Below are 7,500 nucleotides of genomic sequence, written 5' to 3'. Positions count from 1 at the left end.
CACGGATACAATTCCTGGACCACGCCTGGCTGAGGGTCGTTTATATAACTAAAGACTGCTTGCGTTTGCCTTTAGCAGCAAAAGGTTTTCTCTTCATTGTTAAATTTTTTTCGGTACCGCTCGTCGTTCGACTAGATAAAACGAAACTGTTAAACGCCGAAAAGTCGAACGTTTCGGAGCGGGATCCGATGGTCGAACGCGAGAGAGAGAACAACTTGCGAAATTGGCGAAAACGTACGAGCGATGGTTGGACATTTCGTCGGCGTTTGACGCGGAGAATGTTAAATGGAACGTTCGTGTCTCGCCCTCTCTTTGCTAGTGTTCATTTTTTTCACAGGCGACAGAAGAACATTTTCGTATATCTCGCAATTCTTAGTTTTTAGGATCTTCTCGGCGGAATGCGCTTATCTCGGCTTGCGTGAGTCGTGGTTTCTAGTTAAACCCCTAAAAGAGACCATATACGACCGCCCGTGAAAGAGCGCTCCCGAGTCGAAAACACCTAACTACAGAAGGATATTTAGACGAGAGAGAAAATGATTCTTCGCCCTGCGAGAGAATTGTTAGACACCAATTGAAGGAAGCAAGCCGAGAGTAGAGCGTGTTTACGGCGTTTCTCCGCGCTCCCGACGTTGTCTGAAATGATTGTCGAATTTTTTTTTCGACGGTGCGAAAGTTTATACAACGAGGGGAAAAGTTAAAAATAAACGTGCGACGGAAGCTCTTTCACGGTTAAATTATTACGAGATCGTAGCTTCGCCACGTTTTTTTTAACATTTACAAGCGCAGATCGCTTCGTTGTCGTTGATTAGAAGCGGAAGACCGCGCGATCCCAATACGGGTTCCGGTCGTCCAGTCCTCGAAGTGCATAATTGTGCCGGACGGACGTTGAAAAACCCGGACCGATCGAACGATAAACGCTTATTTGGTGATCGTCTTGCGAGAGTCTCCCTTCATTGTTGTTCGTGTGTTAAATTTCTTTTATCGAACAACGGTCGAACGCAAATGAACAATGACATTTACACCGAAGATCGATCTCGAAACGCTTTTGTTCCTCCTTTTGTGCGCTCGTGGTTTCATCGAACGATATATACACGACGAAGGTGTACCACGCACGTTAAAAATGGGATTTCTTTTTTCCTTTAACCCTTTATTCTCTGGACCATGATAAGTCACCGATGGTTTACATGGCTGTCTCTGGCATTCTCGCCCTTTTCTTGGGATTTTGCGTCGGAACGCGACAGCAAAAGAAAAAACGTATCGGACGATGCGTCTTTACGGTTTATCGACCGTCGAGTGTATATTCGAACGTAAATATGTTGTAACGGTATATGTATCCTTTAGGGGACAAAAGAAACATGAAACGATCGTGTGCGAGAGCGCGCCGAGGGTAAGAAGAAAAGGTGTCCGACCTTTATCTCCTCGTTGTCGTAGTCTCTCCTCGTCGTTTGTTTTAACGCGCCCTGGATAGATAAAAAGATATATCCGATTATAATATATACATATATACTCCGACGCGAGTCGAGAACAACCGGACGTCGTCGTCGTCGTTTTTTTTTTTTGTCGTTGTCCCGCCTGCCCGAATATGCGGCGTTTTAAGTGCCTTTTTTCTTTTGTCGAACAAAAGAGAGAGGAGACACCGAGCTTTCATTTTGGCTCGTACGTACCTTCGAGTAGTCGACGATATTGTGTTGATCCGAAAAGAGAAAAATAGTTGGTTATCGAACGATACAAGGAAAAAATCGAACGACATAATCCCTGTGCGTCGTTGGTATTAATATACCTTTCGTATTACGTGTCGAAACCCCGAAAAGAGCGTACAGTTTGTGGTATAACTTTGAAAAGAAATAATAAAATTTCGACGACCTCAGAGCAGGCGAGATTACCCGCTGAATTTAAGCATATTAATAAGCGGAGGAAAAGAAACTAACAAGGATTTCCTTAGTAGCGGCGAGCGAACAGGAATGAGCCCAGCACTGAATCCCGCGGTTAACGCCGCTGGGAAATGTAGTGTTCAGGAGGATCCGTTTATCCCGAGACATCGAATCGCGTCCAAGTCCATCTTGAATGGGGCCACTTACCCATAGAGGGTGCCAGGCCCGTAGCGACCGGTACGCGTCTCGGGTGGATCTCTCCTTAGAGTCGGGTTGCTTGAGAGTGCAGCCCTAAGTGGGTGGTAAACTCCATCTAAGGCTAAATATGACCACGAGACCGATAGCGAACAAGTACCGTGAGGGAAAGTTGAAAAGAACTTTGAAGAGAGAGTTCAAGAGTACGTGAAACCGTTCAGGGGTAAACCCGAGAAACCCAAAAGATCGAATGGGGAGATTCATCGTCAACGAAGCTGGCTCCCGTGTTGGTGCGATAGTGCCCCGGATGGTCCCGTTACGGCGGGTTTCCCATCGGCGTGGGCACACCACCCGCGGCGAATGTTCCGGCTATGTAGTCGTGCACTTCTCCCCTAGTAGAACGTCGCGACCCGTTGCGTGTCGGTCTAAGGCCCGAGGCGAAGACTGTCCGTCGCTTTTAGCGTACGATGACAGCCCCTTGGATGCCCGGCCGACTGCGCGACGGTACTCAGACGGTATCGGGCCGCAAAATTCTCGAACGCACTGCGTCCAGGACCGCCGCAAGCTCGTTCCAGTCTAGATACCGGATGTACGGACTTAGCGCCGTAACCGGGCCTGGCGGGCTGTTGGCAGGCGGAGTCCTTGGACTGGCCAAACTTTGAATTACCGGTCGGCGACGCTATTGCTTTGGGTACTCTCGGGACCCGTCTTGAAACACGGACCAAGGAGTCTAACATGTACGCGAGTCATTGGGATTTGATAAACCTAAAGGCGAAATGAAAGTGAAAGTCGTCCGTGAAGTCGACTAAGGGAGGATGGGCCTCGTTACGATTAGGCCTCGCACTCCCGGGGCGTCTCGTTCTCATTGCGAGAAGAGGCGCACCTAGAGCGTACACGTTGGGACCCGAAAGATGGTGAACTATGCCTGGTCAGGACGAAGTCAGGGGAAACCCTGATGGAGGTCCGTAGCGATTCTGACGTGCAAATCGATCGTCGGAACTGGGTATAGGGGCGAAAGACTAATCGAACCATCTAGTAGCTGGTTCCCTCCGAAGTTTCCCTCAGGATAGCTGGCACTCGACTCGAACGCATAACGAGTCTCATCTGGTAAAGCGAATGATTAGAGGCCTTGGGGCCGAAACGACCTCAACCTATTCTCAAACTTTAAATGGGTGAGATCTCTGGCTTGCTTGAATTTTCATGAAGCCACGAGATATAAATTGATAAAATTTTTCTTGGATCAGAGTGCCAAGTGGGCCAATTTTGGTAAGCAGAACTGGCGCTGTGGGATGAACCAAACGCAGAGTTAAGGCGCCTAAGTCGACGCTTATGGGATACCATGAAAGGCGTTGGTTGCTTAAGACAGCAGGACGGTGGCCATGGAAGTCGGAATCCGCTAAGGAGTGTGTAACAACTCACCTGCCGAAGCAACTAGCCCTGAAAATGGATGGCGCTGAAGCGTCGCGCCTATACTCCGCCGTCAACGGCAAGTGCGCAGGAACGGGATTTAGTTCCCGTTCTCCATGAAGCCTTGACGAGTAGGAGGGTCGCGGCGGTGTGCGCAGAAGGGTCTGGGCGTGAGCCTGCCTGGAGCCGCCGTCGGTGCAGATCTTGGTGGTAGTAGCAAATACTCCAGCGAGGACCTGGAGGACTGACGTGGAGAAGGGTTTCGTGTGAACAGCCGTTGCACACGAGTCAGTCGATCCTAAGCCCTAAGAGAAATCTAATGTTGATGAGGTGTCCTAAAATTCACGCTTTTCGAACGCAAATGACAAACATACGTACGCTCGCACGCACGTACGCGCGCAAAAGGCAAAAAATGTTAAAAAGAGAAAAAAATTGCAGTTAAATAACAATTTACGTCGCCGTCGTTTCGTGTTTGTGTCCTAATCCACCGCTCGAACATGATCATTTTTATTGATAAATTGACAAAAACGTTGAACGCTGAAAAAAAATGATCGCGGTTCGGATCGATGGATACTTCACGTTCGACGTGATGCGACGTTGTCGAACGCCTGAAAGCGATTTTTTTTCTATTTTTTGCTTGGTTAAATCTTACAAACTATCGAACGCAAGTCGTGTCGTCGTTGCGTCGCAGATGCGTCGTTGTTTATATAATTTTGCGTGATTTGGGAAGAAACACACCCATCGGGCGAAAGGGAATCCGGTTCCTATTCCGGAACCCGGCAGCGGAACCGCATACCAATCGGGCCCTCGTAAGAGTGTTCGTCGGGGTAACCCAAAATGACCTGGAGACGCCGTCGGGAGATCTGGGAAGAGTTTTCTTTTCTGTATAAGCGTTCGAGTTCTCTGGAAACCTCTAGCAGGGAGATAGGGTTTGGAACGCGAAGAGCACCGCAGTTGCGGCGGTGTCTGGATCTTCCCCTCGGACCTTGAAAATCCAGGAGAGGGCCACGTGGAGGTATCGCGCCGGTTCGTACCCATATCCGCAGCAGGTCTCCAAGGTGAAGAGCCTCTAGTCGATAGATTAATGTAGGTAAGGGAAGTCGGCAAATTGGATCCGTAACTTCGGAATAAGGATTGGCTCTGAGGAGCGGGGCGTGTCGGGCTTGGTCGGGAAGTTGGCCAGGCTGACGTGCCGGGCCTGGGCGAGGTGAACGGTTGGCGACTTCGCGTCGCGTCCCGGAATCCGAGCTCGGTCCCGTGCCTTGGCCGCCAACGGATCTTCCTTGCTGCGAGGCTTCTTGTGACGGCTTCGGCCGTCCTTTTCGCCTCTTCGGCCGCCATTCAACGCTTAGCTCAGAACTGGCACGGACTAGGGGAATCCGACTGTCTAATTAAAACAAAGCATTGCGATGGCCCTCAAGGGTGATGACGCAATGTGATTTCTGCCCAGTGCTCTGAATGTCAACGTGAAGAAATTCAATTAAGCGCGGGTAAACGGCGGGAGTAACTATGACTCTCTTAAGCGTAAATCGCTCCGAGTTTCTCCTTCGGTTCGCCGGGGGAAAAACTCCGTCGCTTGCGTGAGTCATGGTTGCAGGGATGGCAATGCGTAACTCAGACCTCTCGTTAGGTCCTTCAGCCTCTCCCATCCAAGTCGCACGACCTACCTCCTAGTGGTACCTGCCGGTAACGTGACTGGTTGGCTGTTTGGGTGACTCACGTCACCATCGCAGTCCCAGTCACGGCTAAACGGCGTGCGGCGCGCTTGGCAAAAGCCAGAGTGGGTCGTCTGGGTTTGCTCCCCATTCTACCCGCGCCTTCGGGCAAAATATATGCAACAAAGCGATTCGCCAAGCCTCGGATGCCGTCGATCCCGAACAGTGGCGACGGAATAGGTGGAAACACTGGCCAGGGTGATCAACCACTGGTTTTAAACCCCAAAATGAACTCTGGACGTAGACAAAAGAGAGATGTGCCTGAGCGGTGCCCTTCTTGTCAGATTATATTATCGGACCGAACAACGTCTAGCGCCGCCCAGCATGTGCGCAGGTGCAATGCACCACCTCCGCAGCCTGACGGCTACTCATGTGACATATGCCCTGGAAAGTTTAAGTCTTATGCTGGCTTACGACAACATATCCGCCTTGCTCACACTACCGAGTATAATGACATGGATCTCCAACTGGCGCACAAAAGAAAATTATCTGCGCGATCCAAATACTCGGAGGAAGAAATTAGAGCGATAGCTGAGATTGATTCTGCAATTCCAGGTAGAAACCAACTATTGTCCAAAGATATTAACGAGAGACTATCAGCTCGTACTGGACGTTCTGTCGATGCAATTAAAAAGCTTCGGCAGAGACAGGACTATAAGGCATTGTTTGCGGAGGTGACTAGTAAAATGGATAGCGATAAGACCCATGAGCTATGCCCATGCGTCCCCGAAGTTGCGTTAGCAACAATAGATGAGGTACCGGAGTCTGCTGAACCAATACCGTCAGCCCCTGTTTGCCCTTTGCAGGTGCCTTCTGCACCTGTGGAACCTCCGTATCTTTGTCTTGGACGTGTGGATGATACATGCCGTCTGATTAAATCAAAGGAGATGTGTCTCCTGCTGCGTACCTTACGTGACTCCACAACGTCTGACATGACTTCAATTATTGATGCTGTTCTTTCCAATAGACCGGACGATCATGTGATGAGCATGATCGATGAGTATATATACAAAATTGCTGTTTCTGATAAAACTAATGATAAGAATAATAATAAAAATAAACGGAAATATAATATTACACGATTAAAATTGAAAGGCAACCGCGCTAAAAGACGTGCAACTGATTACGCGTGACTTCAGAAACTCTATATCAAAAATCCGACGCAGGCAGCAGATCATATATTAGATGGATCCTCTCTTGATTCCCCGCAAACGCCAGCTATAGATGAATTCGAAAAGTACTATACTAACATCTTCGCCCGTAAGGATTTAGGCTGGAAACCACAGGAACCGTTGGCGAGGAGTCTGGTTGATGTATCCTACCCTATAACTTCAACAGAAATACAGATGCACCTACGTAAATTAAAGGAGTCTGGTCCCGGCCATGATGGTATCAGACGTTGTCACCTCCGTTCAATGCACCGTACTGACTTGCGTGCCCTGCTTAATATCATATGGGGTGCAAAAATTCTACCACCAGTTCTGCGTACTAACAGAACTTCTCTAATTCCTAAATCCAGTCGAACTATGGATTTAAAACAATGGAGACCAATCACGGTTTCGAGTCGAGTGTTGAGGCTGCTCAACAAGATAATTGCCTCCCGTCTCGAAGATGCACTAAAGCTGACGTATTCTCAGCGTGGATTTGTGAAGGCCGATGGTATCATGGCCAATAATTCTATCCTGCAAACGGTGATTCGCACAATGCGGAATAAGTCGAAGCCGTTTATCGTCCTTTCCCTCGACCTTGCCAAGGCGTTTGATAGTGTATCCATAACATCTATTGTAGACGCCCTACGTAAGCGTGGGGTTGATGAGCACACTATTAAGTACATTGAGTGCAACTACAATGACGTGACTACAATACTTGAGTGTCACGGTGAACGCTCGAAGCCTGTCAAGGTCAACCGAGGGGTCAGGCAGGGTGACCCCATGTCTGGCTTCCTCTTCAATATTGTTCTCGACCAATTATTGGCGAAGTTGAAGGATAGGTGTGGCATAAAAATCAACAACACTAATATCGTTGCATTGGCTTTTGCTGATGACATAGTCATAATTGCTCCGTCACCTGTGATTATGCAGTCACACCTCCATATCATCGAGTCCTTTTTCGCCCGTCACGGATTTGACATTAACGTGGAAAAATGTGCTATGTTCCAGTACCTTTCTGTTCCTGGGACCAAGCGTTTAGTGGTCGAAACGAAACCCACTATTAATATTAAAGGCAATCCAATACCTACGCTAGGCGTTGCCTCCCAATTAAAGTACCTTGGTCTCCAGTATGGATTTCGGGGCGTTGCGTTTCCATCACCT

General features: G+C 48.8%; 1 non-coding gene and 1 pseudogene across 1 annotated transcript in view; both read left to right on the top strand.

Moving 5' to 3' along the window:
• Positions 1–39, top strand: part of LOC143266300 (5.8S ribosomal RNA) — a 155-nt gene extending 116 nt beyond the window's left edge. The window contains exon 1 of the ribosomal RNA XR_013041337.1: positions 1–39. This exon is cut by the window's left edge and continues 116 nt beyond it. This is a non-coding gene — a ribosomal RNA (5.8S ribosomal RNA).
• A 1,820-nt stretch (positions 40–1,859) lies between these two features.
• LOC143266302 (large subunit ribosomal RNA) overlaps positions 1,860–7,500 on the top strand; it is an 8,234-nt pseudogene continuing 2,593 nt past the window's right edge.

Source organism: Megachile rotundata, unplaced genomic scaffold (genome assembly GCF_050947335.1).
Source record: "Megachile rotundata isolate GNS110a unplaced genomic scaffold, iyMegRotu1 scaffold0185, whole genome shotgun sequence".
NCBI lineage: Eukaryota > Metazoa > Arthropoda > Insecta > Hymenoptera > Megachilidae > Megachile > Megachile rotundata.
Note: the sequence above shows the minus strand (reverse complement) of the source record. Positions and strands in the feature narration are given on the sequence as shown.